Source organism: Emydura macquarii, unplaced genomic scaffold (genome assembly GCF_026122565.2).
Source record: "Emydura macquarii macquarii isolate MOO-44397 ecotype Brisbane River unplaced genomic scaffold, CSIRO-AGI_Emac_v2 contig_2897, whole genome shotgun sequence".
Lineage (NCBI taxonomy): Eukaryota > Metazoa > Chordata > Testudines > Chelidae > Emydura > Emydura macquarii.
The window spans coordinates 20170110-20188075 of NW_027133034.1; the positions used below are offsets into that span (position 1 = coordinate 20170110).

A 17966-nucleotide genomic window follows, 5' to 3' on the forward strand; every position below is an offset into this window, starting at 1 on the left:
GTCTTTCACTGAATTAAATATGACTTTGTGGGAATATTTTGTCGTGCTGCTGAAACTTGTAGCTACACACTTCTGGAAGTAGCACACGTTTAGGAAATGATCATCTTTCATTTTGGGGTCTCTTCAATTCTTTGAAGTTTCTTTTAAAGAAACTGCTGTACAAGTCCTAATTTAATACAGTAAAATGGAAAAAATAAGCTTGAGTCTGGCTGTACTAAGTAACATAATTGCTTTACAGAGATCTTTCAAATTTAGTAATCATCCCTTTCAAATCAGCTCTCCAAAGAATTTAGTTTTTGCTACACCTTTAAATTACAGTAAGCATTTCCCCAAGATACTCTTCTCTTTCTGGCTTTCATTTTTGTTTCATTTTAATCCCTTTTTGGTCAATAAATATGTGGTTTGTCTATCTCTCTCCTCCTTCTCCCCCCCTGCCCCCCTCCCCCCCGTAAAACAGCTGCCAGTATAAAAGTTGGTGGTTAAACTTTCTTGGTTCTTTCCTTCCTCCTTTCATGTTCTTATGTGGCCCTCATTACAGTAGTATCTGAGCACCTGAATCTTCAATGTAATTTATCCCTCCTCACATTTATGAGGTAAGGAAGTACTCTCCTTCCCATCTTACAGATGGGGGAACTTGAGGCTTAAGTGACTTACTTTCAGTGTGACCTTAAGCATATGGCAAAACAAGGAGTGGATCCTGGGTATTGAGTCCCTGGCTATCACCCTGAATCATCTGCTACTGCCTGTCTCCTTTTTCCTTCTGTTAACTTTAAAGGTCTGTACCTATTTTTCTATGTTTCTGGGATTACCTGTAAACACTGGGCCTATGCATTTCTAAATAGTGAGTGCTGGGAATGGACGGGTAATATGTAGAGTGTTGAATATCCGCTTGAATAGAATCCTAGAAGATTAGGGTTGGAAGGGACCTCATTAAATCATCTAGGCCAACCCCTTTCTCAAAGCAGGACCGACACCAACTAAATCATACCAGTCAGGGCTTTGTCTCAGTGGCTAGCTTGTCTGAGAGGTAGCTGGGAAGATACTTGTGATTGCCTAGGTAGAACAGTCATTTTAGTCTTGGCCAGTCTCCAGTTTTAACGCCAGTTGAGCTAAATCTCGAATTTCTATGGCTATTTTCTATAACTTGTAAGTCAGTGTCTTGTTAGATAAGAACTGGTGAAGAGGAGAAAACTGAGTTCAGTGGACTGATCTTTTCAGTTGAGAGAATGTAAATGCTTTGTACATCTTCGAAAACATGAAGGACTAAGACTAGTTATTCCACACTTCTCTGAAGAGATCTTTCTCCTCTAGGCCCTAGTTCCATCTGACCAGAGAACCACTCTCATCTCCCTTCCATCCAAGATGGATCTTATAACTCTCCCCTGTCACAGTGAGTGAGTATCCCATCAGTCACTTTTGCAATGTTCCTTCACTTACTAACAGGATGGGTCAGCAGAATACTGTGCCACACTGTTACAAGCCTTTAAACTTAATGCTTCAGGACATATGCTGATTGATTGTACAGGACAGGAATAAACACTTTTAATTTTTGAGGGTTTGATATACAGACCCCTCAGCCTGCTTAGTACCTTGGCAAACAAATCATTAAAGTCTTTGTAACCTTTTTATTAAAGATGCACAAGGAAAAAAGGCTACAGCATTTGAAATGTAAAATATTAAGGTTTTAACAATATCTCTTGTTCTATTTTCCTTTCGTTTTAAAGAGGTTTTATAAGGAAAAACCCATTGTTTAACAGTCTTTTATATGGTATTAAAAATTATGGTCATTTTTCGGGGTGGAAAAAGGAAAAGAGTTAGTTGAGATGGGATACAGCTGTTCAATCCCACTTCCTAGAAGACAAAACAAGAAAAACATACCCAAGAAAGTAAGAGAAGAACAGCAAAGATAATGTAGCTTCAGTCTCTTCAATCTCTCCCAGAGACTGAAGACCAATGACTTCACTTGCAATTTTACTACTGGAAAAACACAGGCACAGCACACGGTCTTATCAGCTCTCTAAGACCTGGCAAACTTGTACCTGCGTTGGGCTGTTTAGGGTATTGCTTTTAGTTGCTCAGTCTGTCTTTTGCACCTTTTCCCATTAAAAATATGTTGTTGTGACCCTCTTTATAAATGTTTAGTCACTTCCCACAGTTAGGCTCATAATTGGGTAAATTATTATAACAGATCCTAGGCCCTCACATACTGTGTTTTGTCTTGGGGAGTGGCCAGTCTTTCAGAAAGACACAAATCCCTGTAATGCAGGTCTCTCGTGTAATACTGTTCATATGAGGGGAAATGGGACAGTCAGTGTCATGTTAACATCTTTGGGCCTATGTAGGCTATCTAAATTAATACAACAGATCTGTTTGTTGTCTTGGATCAGATCATTGTCTGTTCACGTGTAAATAAGGTGGAGCAGCTCCCAAGAAGAGGAGAAAGTAAGTGTGGCAACTTGCTGTGCTGGAAGTTCTTCATCTCTACCTGCTGAGCTCTTTTCTTTCACAAAAGTATTTTCAGATATAGCTGTAGTAGCTCTGGTTTGCCCAACTTTACAAGGTGCTCATTATTTTTGAGACATTCTGTTCTCCTCAGTTGGGGAGCTGGGTGATTGTGCACTGTGGGTGGTGCTGGTTGGTCTTGTAAATTATATTTCCTGCTAAGAATATGTAGTTTAGTGTTTTAAAAAATAAATTATAATAAAATGCTGTCATCCCCAGACTTTTGTCTGTCTTCCATTGGGGGAGTTGGCAATTTCCAAAAGAGAACAAATTAATCAAGAAGCAGCTGTTTGCGTGCAGGCACAGTCTTTTCTGAATCTGGTTAAATTTATATAAAATATGGTGCATAACTACTGCTAGGAATGAATATCTAGGCAGACGAATCAATATTGACAATGTCTTTGCGCTCCTCCCACAGATTTACATCATAGGCGTGTGCAGGGGTATCACACACACCCCTTTTATCAGGCCCGTGAACTTTTATGTTGGCCGCAGCGCCATCCGCTCAGTTTAAAGCCGGCACCGAAAGCGTGTAGAGCGCGTGGTTTCTCTGCGGATGGAGCTGCGCGATCTTGCGGTGGATGAGAGCATGCCGCGATCTGCCGCCAAAATACCCTGTCTCGTGGCATTTGTCAGCGGCGACTAGGACGCTGCGAGAACTCTGCCGGCGGGTAATTTAAATGTTACCCTCCGGCGGAGTTCAGTCTGACACCCCTGACCAAGATTACCTGAGTGCACACCCTAATGAAAATGTGCACACCCTAACGAAAATTCCCTGAGTGCCCATCCTAATTAAATGTGCTGCACACGCCTATGATTTATATATGAGCTAACTGTAAAGCTGTGGCTTGCAGTACTTAACAATTTCCTTAACCTGACCATTTCATTATGACATTAATCATATACGTGGTCCGCATACTAATTCACACTTTAGCAGATGAATCTGAGCTTCAGGTTCATCAGATAACCGTAAGCAAAGAGGCCCTCGGATGGGGGTATGTGAAATAATCTGGACCAAATAAATGCTCGCCTGAGTGTGTGTTCATACTCTACAGTGATTCTTTTAACATTCAGAAAGGTCTATTAAATCAACACTGAAGTTTCCCTCACTATGTGACACACTCCAGTCCAGGTTGTTGGGGGAATGGCCAATTATCCCACTGCCTTTCTTCTGGTTGCAGTAGGTAGATAATTGAAATGGATTCCCTCTCCACTAGTACTCTTGCCAAAGCTCCATTCATTCTTGCATACAATCTGGTGCTTCCCTGGAATGTACATCCTAAAGTGCATGATGCTTCATTGTAGGAGCAAGATGGTGTTTGATGCATAAATAACAGGGAAAAGCAGAACTGGTAATTGGAAGAGTTTTGTGAAGAACGTAGGGAATTTGAATTGAATTGGGTTCTGAAAATGTTCTAATAAAATCTGAACTCTGGCATACCTGATCCAGCTCTGTCTTTTGAGGCCTTCCTATGTCTAGTATGGACTTCTGGTGAAGTAAATTCCAAATGTATGGATTAAAGATATAAACACAGGTTAACGTATCTGAAGCTCTTATTTAACTTCAGGGACCAATTCCTAATTTAAAAAAAAAAAACTGTATGTATTAATACAGCCATTACATGCGTCGCCCCCCATCCCCCCCCCCCCAAAAAAAAAAAAAAAAAAAGAAGCCACAACTATACTTAGTGTGGTGGCTCGCCTTCATTCAAAAGCATTCCTGGTTGAAAGCAGAATCAACATATGCACATAAAATAGTGTGAACAAACTACTCTGCTACTCTTAAAGTAATCTTTCGTCTAAAAGGCATTCTATCATTGACCCCTAAAGAAGGGGTCTCTCCCAGAACTAATCTATATAATCAGGAAAAATCATATGTGTATCTTTTTCCTTCAAAAGCTTTCTAAAGCTTGATGTAAGAAGTCAGTAACTGCTGTGGACTGCTTATTGGCTTCTGATGTCAAAACAATCTTTGTTCACTCGGTGAATGTTAAAACTGCAGTCTTACCGAGTGACAGATTTGAGTCAATCATGAGTCATAACCATTTTACTTACAGGAACATAATATTTTTGGATATCTTTTTGCATCTGTTCTTCTGGCCGCATCTGGTGTCACTTGAGGTTGTGTGTTCTGGTCTGTAGGGACTTCTGAAGCTCATCACAAGCAAAATCCCCACAGACCAGGACACACCAGCTCAGAGGCATCAGACCCTGCCAGAACAACAGATGCAAAACCAGTAAACATCTCCACTGTCAATGATCAATACCCTTACAACACACTTTTTAAGATCCTACACATGCTTGTCACAAGATGTTGTGTTCCTCATCCGGTGCACTAACTGTCCCAACAACTATGTGGGTGAAATGAGGCAATCACTACGCTTTCAAATGAACGCCGAATAGACTGATGCAAGACAAAACCACAATGTCACCGGTGGGCACATGTTTTTTACAAAACGATCACTCTATATCTGACCCCTCAGTCCTCGTCCTCAAAGGAAACCTGGACAATGCATTAAAAAGATGAGCCTGTGAGCTTAAACTCAAACTTTGTTAGACACTAGCAATCAAGGACTGAATAGACACTAGCTTTGTCTCATTACAGGAATCTATAACATACTAATCCCTCCCCTCATGACTGGAGAAGTGTTAACGAGCCACTTCCTCTTGAATGGTCCCTTCAAATATGAGTGTTTAGCATCAATAGGTAATCTTTTCCACCTTGTATTTAGCTGTGACACTGAGTAAGTTTCCCAGACCTGAAGAAGAGATCTGTAAGCCTAAATGCTTCTCTTTCCCCAACAGAAAATGGTCCAATAAAAGATATTACTTAATCCGCCTTTTCTATCTGAGGACATGATTAGGAGAAACTGATTTACTGTTGTATGGTTATTTACAAGAGTTTTCTTCTTTATTTTTCCCCTTGGATACTAATGGTGGCATAACATTATAATCCTTCTACACCAATAAAGTGTATCTGCTTTTTCTGCTGTTTACAAAGCCTTCACTTACTGTTTGAATTTAGGACTGAACTGCTGACTTTCATCTTTTGCCAGCATGGGAAGTTCACTGTGGTTTCCTTGTAGCTTTTCAAATATGGCAGGGATTGCAAGACATTGTTAAACTGTTCCAGACAGCTTTAATTTATGCTTATTTGCTATTTCTGTCACTCTAGATGGACTTAAGTGTTTAATGTTGTGATGACTGGAAGGTTCTGAAATAAAGGGCTTCCTACCACGTAAAACCTTGGATGGCAGGGAGAGGCTGCGTGACTGGGTAAAATTAATGATGTAAAATTTGGTTCTGATCATTTTTAATGACATTTTGGTACAGTTCAAAAAGTAAAATACAGAATATTTTCAGTTAAACTACTGATATCTGTCTGCCACAAGACACCATTTTGTCCCAAGTATGTTGGGGTTGGTTGGTAAGGTATAAGCATATTACTTACAATGACACTGATAAACTGTTCATGCAGATGCAAAAGTATGTTGGCCTGATTCTGATGGGGGCAAAATGTCTTTGTTGGAGTAGTATTACCCAAAGCATTAGGTGTTTGTTAATGAAGGTGTATGAACTTAATTATTTATGAAATGTACAGATTGGTACAGAAATTTTAACCTTGGTTTAAAGAAGTTGACATTGCACAGCTTCGTATCCAGCTATAAAATGTTTATTTTTAATACATAGTTTTGGAAAGAAATGAGTTGTACACACCATGTGTTATAACTTTCTAACCTACCATAATGGATCAATTTGACAGAAGAAGAAAGCATTTACATATGATCAAATGTGTGGCAGCTTTTTTATTCACCCAGATCTAATTGTGTGGCTTTTCTGCAAGCAGAAAAATCGTGTTCTAGGAAGGAAGCCCAGAATCCCTTTAATTCTTACCCCTCTGCATTTTGAATCTTCCAGTTGCCTTGTCAAACTTAATGGTCCAATGACACTCAGGCAATGAAAATATTTGGTGTATATGAGACTGCCCCTCTTCTTTCCTTTCACTTTGTTCTCTGCTTTTACAGAGCTTTTCCTTTGAAAGCTATGCGTTCAAAGCCTATTTTTATCCACTCAGCCAGAACTGTAAAAGTCATTTCTGAGGGTTGTTCTCGTCTAATCAGTTAGTCGGTTATTGGGAGATGTGTTTAAAGTTATTGCTAGTTAGCCAAATTGATGTGTAAATGGGTCCTCTGAAAGTGATCCGACTACTGCTGCCAGTGGTCCAATATGCAATCAAAGGTGTATTACTAACAAGGCTCTGAGTATCATCGTACTCAAACTAAACAGCAAGTCTGATAGACATGTTGGATCCTCTGTGGAATAAGAGGTAGGGAAAAGGATAGGATAGGACAGAATAGCAGTGAAAACTGTAAACTTATTGAGAGTCACCAGACATTATTTCTGTAGACAAACTTCTTACCTCTGTTTATCTGCACGTGTAAGCAGTTAGATTCTGAAGAAATGCTCCTTGTGAGCAGTACTGTACTTCTTTTAGAAACTGATCATATAACTACTAGAGAGTTTTCAAAGTAAGGGTAAATTTTGTCTCTAATAACTAGCAAAAGTTCCACAAACCACCGAGGTTCTACCTAAGCCTTCGAAATAGGATATCAGTGTCACATAAATTTGGATTTCTATATCAGAGTAAACTTCATCCCAAATGAGAACCATTCTTTGTACCTGCTGTTTAAAGCATGAGGCCTAATGGTGCAGGGGAAACAAAATATTACAACAGTGGGGAATTGGTTTAAATGAATCCAATGGGTCAAGACTGGAGGGGGAGTTTAACATTAACATTAAACTGGATTGGAGGACAATAGCATGGGCCCTGTGGGAAGGAACCATAAATGTGTACATTTTATCTTCAAAACTTTACAGGTTACCAGTTAACTACAAAATCAAATGGAAAGGCCTGGGAGTGGAATAGCAGGGAGGTATTTCAGGTGAGAATTTAGATATCTTCTTACAGTACACCCTCTGATATAATTTTAAAACAAGCCTTACTGGGCAGGTAAGAAAAATCTTCCAGCTGGCATGATTGTTCTGAAACTTAATAGTGGAAACTGTTAAATACAGTAATTGGGGTGGGGGTAAAAATCTTAATAGCAGCAGGATGCACAGCTGTGTATGTCTGTGCCCACTTTCCAGTGCTTCCTACCTAGGATTTGTGTAGTTAGACTTGTTTCAGAAAAGAAAAATTATAAATATTGTCAGCAAGCTTGACTTGTTATAAAACTCCCAAACAGCCAGTGCTTTCTTCAGAAAAATAACTATAAACAAAATTAGAGGTGGCAGCCGGCGCATTTCAGTGCATCTGCTGGAGCCTCTGTGGCACTTTCTCTGTGAGACCTCCAATTTAAAAGAGAGAAGCTGCCAATGGGCTTGCTTTTATATGAGGTAACCTTCTGAGTGACTCAGTTCCTGCTTTTAGTTCTCTAATATCATGCTGAGAAACAGAAATATACTTTGTCTAACTGGCATGCCTGGCAGCAATTTGTACAGCAAATTCTTTCCCAAGATACCAGATTCGTGACCTGAGGAGATTTGCTTGCATGTGTATGTGTTCTCTCTCTCACCATAACCTTATTATTTTTAAAAAATATATATATTTATAATGCGTGAAATCCTGGCACCACTGAAGTCAATGGGAGTTTTGACACTAACTTCAATGAGTGCAGGATTTTGCTGCCAATTTTTCACAGCAAACCTGGCTTGTTATCAATTGCATCTTCTGTTGTATTAATTTCTTTGAATGATCAGATTTTGTGGTATCTACTTTCCACCAGCTTGTTTTCATGTACTGATAGTATCCCTGATGAGCATACCCAGACTGCAACTAATAAGAAGCTGCCTTCATAATTTTGAGCCACTCTGACTCTTTTTTGTTTATCACCCATGAATGCAGGTCTCCTCTAACACGTGACCTGCTTGTATCTCTGTATTTATTCCTAATACATTTAATCACTTATCTGAAAGCAATGTTTTGTGTAATTTAGATTTCAGTTCAACTGACTGGTATGCAGGAAATTGTGGTGAAGAGGTACTGGAACCTGGGGCAGGGACCATCTTTTTGTTCTCTGTTTATACTGCATCTAGCATGGGGGTGAATAGATTCATGAATGGGGCTCCTTGATGTGGTGATGATATAAATAAATAGCCCCCGTAACACAGAGTGATGGTGGGTAGGAAAGGAAGTAGCTGGGAGGCATGATCTGATTGATGGCAGAAATAAAATAGAAAGGTAGGGATAACAAGAAATTCAATAAACGAAACTATTAGCAAGGCTTTTGTAGCCTGTAATTTGTTTGCTTCACTTTCCTGTCCCAAATATCCTGAACCAGTATCCCATGCCCTTTGTAAAGAGCTGATTATATGAAGCCACTAATATAATAAGAGTATGAAAATCTTGCTGGGATACAGATGTGCAGCGGCACATGTTCTTGAGATGGTGGATGTGAGTAGCCTGTCTTGAGAAACCAGAATCATTGCTTTGAATATTATGAAATAAGGGACCATAAATCAACAGTGTTAGGAGAAGGAAAACTGACTTCAAGGTCAGTCTAAGGTCAAAAGGCAATTGGACTAGGGTGGAACTGCTGACACCTGTTCCTAGTAGGTCATCAGGCTGACACAGCATTCCCATGAGCTGGATAAGGTGAATTGGCTTAACTAGCCGTTACATCCAAAAATTACTTGTTATAGAAATAGTACAGCAAGCCAGAGTGATTGATACAGATTTCAACCCAGGCCCATCAAGCCTAACAAATGGAAATGGTCATGGATTTCCAGTAACTACTAAACCTATATTACACATATTGTGTGCTGGTATGTTAGACTTTATTGGGTACAGCTCAAACTGAGCTAGTAGAACGAGTTAAGGAGGTTACAAGTTTCCTTGCTGACATGCATCCTGCCAGTGTGTCTTCTGTAGGAGAGTTGACACTTAACTCTGGACATTCAAGTGAACTAGTGAAAGGTAGATGCTTGCTATAGCAGTGGGCAAGAGAACAGTTACTTCAATGAGTAGCTGGAAACTGTCTGAGTGGATTGTAATAGCAAGGTTTACTACTGTCTACAATAAACTATGGATAAGTGTGATCTATTCATCAATAAAAAGCAACAGAAGAGGAAGAGAAGGACAGTTTGCTAGTATTGTACATGAGATTCCCAATGATATGATCCTGATAATGGGAGATATTACTGCAAAGGTTGGGAGCAGACATGTTTAACTATTAGAGTTGGACCACATGGTATTAGTATGGTGAATGATAAAGGGGAAAGATTGTGCATCTAACAGTACATTCTTAATCTGATTCATGGTTGTCCTTTGGTTTCCTCACAGACATGCACAATGGAATTCATCAGATAGTCCAACCAAAAATCAGATTGATCACATAATTCTGAATTTGAAATTGTGTAAATGAGAATAGAATATGGTCCATCTTATTTCATTTTTAGTTTTGATTTTACTGCTACAAGGTTTTGAACAATATATTTTGGCCTTAATATAAACCTGAGGTTCATTGAAATTCTACTCAATTTAGAATCGGAAAAGTAGGAATAAAAAACTGCTGCTATGAAATGTGTTTCATAGTACCCCCATGACGGAAGCAATCTTTGAGTTAGGGTGTAATAAAATATGCTTGTGCATCATCCAAATCATTGCAGTATCTCAAGGTTTAAAGTAGTTAACCTGCAGGGCAGCGGTGGTGGTTGGGTTGTTGTTTTTTGTTTTTTTTTAAATCTACTTGTGTCTGTAATGTAGCCCGTGGAATCACGGTTGAAGTTGCACCCCCTACCAAAATCTGAAATGACACCCCTTTCAACAACTAGAGGTGATGATAAGAAAACATAATATGGACGTGATTTTTTTTATATAAAGGTTAAGTTGTATGGAAATGCAATCAGGTCAATGATCCAAGTGGTAAAAAAAAGCCTACTGGTGATCTGATCTCTGCTGAAGAGCTGAGGTACTGGGAGTATGGCGGGAGGATTTTGAGTGCTGAATCTTACATTTCATCCAGATGTAAGCATTATAGTCATACTAGATGAACCGGGCAGCTTGCAAGTCGAAATGGATATCTGTACTGAAGCACCCTGAGAAGGGGAAAGAGAGAGCAATGAAGCAGTTGAAAATGGGAAAGCTGCAGGAACATACAATATAACAGCTGAGCTGCTAAAAGCTGGCAAGACCAGTGCTATCAAAGCATTAAGAAAAATATACAAAGTGTGAGAGCCAGGGGCGGTGCCACATGACTGTCTGAAGGCAATAGTTGTGTCAATCCTAAAGAAAGGAGATCCTGCCAATCCCAGTAATTTACTAATGATATAAGCTTATCTTTACAAGGAACAAGCATGATGAAAGTAATTAGCAGATTAAGACGAGTTTTAGAAGTAGACGAACAGTGCAGCTTCAGACCCGGCTCATGTTGCATCAACTTGATATTCATGCACTGACAGCTGATGGCAGGAGTTGGGGAGGGGAGAAATTAAAGATGTTGCTGTTTTCGTTGATTTCATAAAGGCATTTGGTTTGGCATGAAGCATTATGAAAATTAGTAAAACCATATGGTGCTCCTGAGAGGGTAACTGCAATTATAAAAGTTGTGTATGAAGACTCCTGCAGTGCCAAAAGAATTGGTGAAACATTAAACAACTGATGCAAGCCAAAGTTTGATAAAGGACAAGAGGGCATGGAATCACAAATGCTTTTGTTCCAGTTCTTAAACTGGACATTAGGAAGTTGGACAACATGGAGGTTGTGACATTGGATGATCTACAGTGAAAATCCTTAGTTTATGCAAACATGGTACAAATGGCAGAGGTTTGAATTAATGATGAGACTCTGTTACCTTGAAAAATTGGTCTAGTTGACTTGAACTTTAGTAAATGCCTAGAAGACAAAGGTTGCATCTTGGACAAATGACAGAAGTGGTGAAGATGTAGCAGAAGTAGAATAGTGTGTGTACCTATGAAATTTGAGCTCTGCTGACAGTTCCATCAAGGATGAGGTTAAAAGGAGTTGTGCTTTAGCTGCAGGTGCTGCACAGAAATTGATGAAATTATGGACTGTTACAAATATTTGATACCAAGGTGAAAAATATCAAAGCAGTGTACTAACAATATTACTGTGGTCTGGAAGCAGTGGCATTAAATGAAACAAGAACAAGGATGGAGGAAGTAGAGTTCAGTTCTTCATTTGTCTTAAAATTATTCCACTTCACACCTGCCATTTTCTGATGTTAAGGGAGTAGGAGGTGAAACCAGAGTACAGGATTTGCTGCAATCGAAAAGATTCAGGTGGTGAGGACACTGCAGAACACAAACCGATAATAGGGTGCCAAAGAAAATAATGCAAATGTAACCAAGGTAAATCTGACCTAGAGGCTGACCACTGGTTGAATCATGGGGACATTGTACAGAAAGACAAGACCATGCTGGGATGAATGGTAGAGCAAGCCATGACTGGGGACACTGATGCTGTACTGCTTCCTGTGTTTGTAAAGATGCTCTAGGATACAAAAGAAAAATGAAATTTGTTGAATTACCTTAAATTTAGAATGGAGTCTATTTTTATTTAGGAAAAAATCTTCATTTTGTGAGAAGACAAGCAGTGCACTTTTTAGCGAACTTAGAATACAATATACAACTCAGATGCATCTGATGCATATTCACTGATGCTGAAGACTTAAATCATGCGATTTGCCAGGGTTCCAATAAACAACAAACATTAAGGGAAGGCTGTCAAAGCAGCAAACCCCATCATACATCACACTGTTGTGACTCAAAGGAGAGACCCATACATATGGAAAATCTCCTTGTTCAGTACCCCATCCTGAAAGATGCTAAGCATTGTTAGAAGATTGAGTGCCACTGTTTCCACTGAATCCTCCGAAAGTGCTTATCTTGCAGAATTAAACCGTTGTATCTTTGCAGTCTGCCTCAGCTGATATCTCTCACTTTGTCCTGTGTATTTGAATTAGAATATGTTGACTTCTGGAATAACTAAGAGGCTGTCTAATATGAAATTTCAACTTGCAAAGTATCTTGATTTGCTCTTTTGACTGACAGGTATTTGCTAACATGGATTACATTGTTTCTGCAAAAGGCTTGGTGGCAGCGGCTGCTACTCTTTTTCCTGATTGATTTTGCCACAAAATTAATCACTAATAATTGTAACCTATGTTTTTGCCATTGAGCTGTGCGTTTTGAGCCCCTCCCTCCTTCTGTGTGACTCAGGCCTGTTGGAGGTTCACTACTCAGCAGTTCTTGTCAGGTCTGACTTACTCACTACATCTACACTACTCACTACTTGTCACAATACATATACCCAAATGGTGGCATGTAATATGTCATTGGGAAAACTAATAACTCACTGATAATTTATTTATTTAATTATTTAATTCTTGTTTGTTTGTTTGTACAGGGTACATACAAAGTTATAAATGTGCTAGAATTATGTTCTTAAAATGTGTGGCAGAGACAGTGAAGATACACTTACATAAAAGATAAACAAAGCCATCAACTTAGTGACTGGGGATCTGAACCACAAATGATAAGCAATTGAATCAGCTGATGGTATATGTAGTAATATTGTATTACAAAAGTGTGTTGATAGAGGCCTTTTATGAAAGCCAATGACACTCTGATGATTAATATCACTGTGAAATGTATGCATCAACTATATATATGAGGAATCATGGATACTCACTAATATTATGCTTTGAAGTCTGTGACCTAAAAGGTGTTTTAAACCAGCCATATCAGGACAAAGGAAAGAGGCCAACACATCAAACCAGGTGTGGCCAAATTCACCAGGCCATTCATTTGTATTAGAGGTTGCAGGAAGAGATCATTTGCATTATAAAAAGTCACCAGCAGGGGAGAAGACAACATGAAGTCTACATCAGACAGCCTGGTGTGCACACCCAGCAGGGAAAAGAACTTTACTTGGGTTTATTCCACAAAGAGCACCCTTCAAACAGTTACTGGACTATAAAAAGGAAGGGGAGAGATGTTATCATTTGTAGGGATGGAAGGGGCCAGAACTCTTGGTGCCACAGAATGCTTGGCCCTTCAACCAAGGGGGTTGAAGTCTCTGGGAACTTAGGCAAAGGTTGTAACATGCCAAAATTATTTCTTAAAAGTATATTTTCACTTTTGCTTGCTAGGAACTTTCTTTCTTTATTCCTTATACTTGGTATCACTTAAACCTAGGATTTTTTTTGTTTAAGAAATTTGTTTCACTTTTTATTATAAACCAGTTGGGTGCACTGGTTGAAGGGAAGGGTGTATTAATAGGCTACCAACTGTTTAAAAGAGCAAAAAAAGTAACTTCTGTGGGCGTTCCAGGAGAGGGATGGACACTGCAGGGCAGATGGTTTTGGGGAAGTTCAGGACTGGGAGTCATCCTGCAAAAAGTAACTGGGTGGTGGAAGCCAAGGTGTGACCTACATGCTTGTAGGGTGGCTATTGGTGCCAGGGCTGTGAGCCACAGCAGCATAGTATTTAAGGGACCCAGAGTTGCAGAGCAGGTGGTGACGTAACCCCTTACAGGTCTGGGTTGAACCACAATGCGTTTCATTCCTGTCTTGTTTTGTAATAACTATTTAATAGTTCTTAAATCTAGCTATTGATCGTAAAGGAATTTAAGATATGTAAGTGTCCCGGTTGGGGCAGATGGAGGAGGATAATGCTGGAGGAATGACTAAATGATCATCATATCCTATCCACTCCAGTTGCATCCTATTTTGAATGATCAGGTACATCCAATTAAAAAAAAAACAAACTCTTTCATCCTTACTAAATCAAGTGGATAACCTAGACTGTGCTTTGATATCCAACTTTTCATGAAGGGGCACGTTTTTCACCACCTCAAACTGGCCTCTAAATTTGCCTGCTAATTTGACATGTTTTTTGTCAGTAGGGGCTTAATTTTGCAAACATTTTATTCTGAGATGTGTGGTTTTGTTTTTCTTCCACGGGGAATTGCATTTGGAATACTTGCTGGGGTCGGTGAAAATGATGCTGCCATGGAAGGCTAGAAGAAAACACTCCAAGAAGACACTTTTGGGCTGTGCAAGGGGATTTGTGGGCAGAACATTGACATAGGGCATGTTGTGTATTGAACAGGGTAGTGTGTATCCAAGGGACTTAAGGGGAAGGAGCAGTCCATGGATCACTGACTTCATGGATCCAGTCACCTAAAACCTGCATCAGAGAGGGGGCAGAAATCACCCTTAATCTACAGTTGCATGTGATCATTACAATAGACAAAATTGGAAAGAAAAAATGTGAATGTCCAAATTTGAAAATAAAATCTTGTGTAATGATTTTATTCAATCTGTTAAGTGTTTCAGGATGGTTTAAGCAGTCCATTAAAATTGGAAAAAATACCTCGGTCTGTAGTAATTGCACATGAGATGGCTAAATGACAAAACAGCAGCTTCCTTTCCTAGGGGCACTAGTTATCCAGATCCTAAAATGGTGTAAAGAGGGCTTGTCTATGTGCACATTTAATTCACCACAAGCTGGAGTGTGAATCTACCCCACACGAGCCTGCCACACTCTTAGCTGTTCATGTGGACTCTGACATCATTATTTGTTTCTTAATGTGCTTTGATCTAGTCCTGTTTCAAAGAGGATTAGATCAAAGTGCACTAACTGGTAATACGTCTGCAGGGTCCACATAGTCTGCCATACGCTGTCCAATATGGTGTAGATTGACACCTCAGCTTGCCATGAACTAAATGTTAGTGTAGACAAATCCTCGGTATCACCTTGTCAACAGAATTATGCTGGTTTACAACTGCTGAGGATCTACCCAGCTTATTATATTTTTAAATTAGAAAGCATTGTTTCAATATCATTTTCACTTGAGTGCATGGAGCACACTACCAAGAAATAACTGCAATGTACCTGCAACTCCTCTATTTTTTTTTTTTTTTTTTTTACGCTTTCCAAGGTGTATGACTTTCTCTCATGCTCAACAGTCATAAATAGATCTAGCATTGAGGGTCAATATTTTTTCCTACATAAAGGGGATCCTTTACTGCCTCCACTGAAGTCCATTAGAGTTGGGCCATTCAACTCAATGCAAGAAGAATGGCCACTAAATTGCTGTATCTTATTAAATTAGGTTTTCCTATGTTTTAAGCAGTAGATGCTATTCTACAGCTTTTTTCCTTATAACTGATCATATCTATTGTCTTTTTTTTTTTAAAAAGTGTTGCTTTTGTCATAACATTCAGTGATACTAAAACTAAGTTAAATATCGGGAACATTTTGAAATTTGTGTAATAAAAATGCATGGCTAAATGGCTCTGTTTTACATAAGCTATTGTTTTTGTCACCATGCTGACTTACTGTCAACTGTGAATTTAGTGTAAATAACATCCGCATTACAGCACACATGAAACACATCAATCCTTTTCATTGTGTTTTTTAAGTCCTGACATTTTTGATAACTCCTTTTCAGTGTGCCTGCTTCAAACTCTCCTCCTTATGATTGCATTATTGAAGGGCACACTTTGTGTTGCCTTATCTCATTAGCATGTGTTTCTTTCATTTTCTGTGTAATTACCATCCCAGAGTAATGCAAACCAACATTAGATGTTACACTTCTAAAAGGTGTCAAGATAGAGACAGCAGCTTATTTCTCCCCCTCCCCTTAGATTCTACTCACTGACATTTTGGTTTCCTGTCACCCGGGTCTATTGGCGAACAGCAGGAATAATAAGGCTCCCCACTGTTTGGCCATAAGGCCTTCCAGAATCAGAAGAAAAAGACGGGATCTTTTTTCCAGACAGCCATGTTTACTATCTTCCTTTGTAGTTAGAGGTTTTGCCATCAATGAGCTCATGGAGAATACCGTTTTACTCTGGACTAGAATCACTAGGTGCAACACCTCAGGCTTGCATTATTTTCTATTCATTTTAAAAACACATTAAAAACTTTGTTTTAACTGCTTGGCCTGAAAGTTAAATATGAGAGGAAACACCACCATAGCTTGCAAGCGCGTAATTGTCGTGTAATTAAGAAAATAGTGAATTACTTTATTCTACTCTTGCTTTTACAGTGCAGTTCTGTTGTAATCACATTATCAGGAAGAGAAAACAAAAACGAGTGGTCAGTCAATGACCGCTTGGAAAAGGAGCCCAGATTAAGCCTCCATTCCTGCATCGAGCTCACTAGCTCAGACCTCTGCATCATTGTGTGTAATTATTATTGTTAGTGAAATAACAAGAGAAATAAACCATGTGTTCCTACAAGTTAACGTATTCCAACAAAAGTAAAAATTTTAGCACTGATAAGGTCCCATTTAGATGTTTGGGAGAGCTGCATGGGTGGTATTGTTGCAACCTGTCTTGGCCAGCAAAACAGTACGTAGATGAAAGAGGCTACCCAGAAAAGCTGCAAATAATTGAAAAAGCAATAAAATGCTTTTCAGAAAACACAATACTCTATAGACTTACAAGTCTGCAGTTTCCTGTTGCCTTTTTTGACGATTTGTCTTCTCTGGTATTTCATATGATCAATTTTTGAACAAACACTCAATTTGCTAGCTGGGGTGTGCATTTGATGGGGCCCGGAGCAGCTGAGACAGCCTTTGGGTAGAGGGAAGAAAAGAGCTCAATGAGAAGCAGCCATGGCAGTGTTTGTGCTCCTTCCGCTTTCCCTCTTTCCCATCTCTCCCAGTTGCTTTCACTGTGTGTATGGTAAAGGCTGCTTCTTCCTTACATTGCAAAGGGTGGGAAGGGTATTGTATGCTGCTTTCTGAGCACTGGAGCCTCTCTGCCATCACTGCTGCCATTGGGCTGTAGGGATGGTATTGGGGCTGGGAGATTGCTACTGTTTGCTGCTTGGTGATAATCCATATTGGGTTCCCTAATTCAATAATACCCTTCTCACCTTTCATCTAGTTTCTGGATCTCCTTAGATCAGGGGTTGGCAACCTATGGCACGCGTGACCATTTTGAGCTGCACGCGGCACCGCAAGGGCCTTGCGGCCGTCATTCCCCCCCCCCCCTTTCCAGTACACCCCTTCCCACATGGCGGGGGGGGCCAAGAGGATGGGAGGCTGAGGGGCTGGGTTGGTGAGCCACTGGCCCTGTCCAGGGTTGCACTGGGCCCACGTGGAGAGGGGCGACTGCTGGGATGTCAGTGAGGGCCGGCTCCTCAGAAGAAGGCCCGGCTGGTGCCCCCCAAATACGCCTCCACCGCATCGGGGGGAGGGGGAAGAGCAGGAAACTGGCCCACAGGCCCCCGTCACTGCCGCCTAATGTGCTGGGCCCATAGCACGTGGGAGAGGGTCGGGGGAAGAGTTGGCACCCCCCTTCCAAAAGCTGCTGAACCCTGCCTTAGACACAGTGGGCTAGGCTGATTGCCAGTTTGGGGAGCTGGAAGGGATTGTTACAGTAAGGCAAAATTGGCAAATTGCTGTATGGGAGTTCACCTTCCATCTG

The 17966-nt window shown here is 40.1% G+C and overlaps 1 long non-coding RNA gene across 3 annotated transcripts in view; it reads left to right on the forward strand.

Moving 5' to 3' along the window:
• LOC137166752 (uncharacterized) overlaps positions 1-16680 on the forward strand; it is a 55979-nt gene extending 39299 nt beyond the window's left edge. The window contains exons 6-7 of one of the 3 annotated variants that reach the window (XR_010923792.1): positions 7381-7445; positions 14635-14872. This is a non-coding gene — a long non-coding RNA (uncharacterized lncRNA). Of the gene's footprint in view, positions 1-7380; positions 7446-14634; positions 14873-16579 lie in introns of those variants that run through there. The other 2 variants (XR_010923797.1, XR_010923796.1) reach the window with 2 other exon arrangements.
• The last annotated feature ends 1286 nt before the right edge of the window (positions 16681-17966 follow it).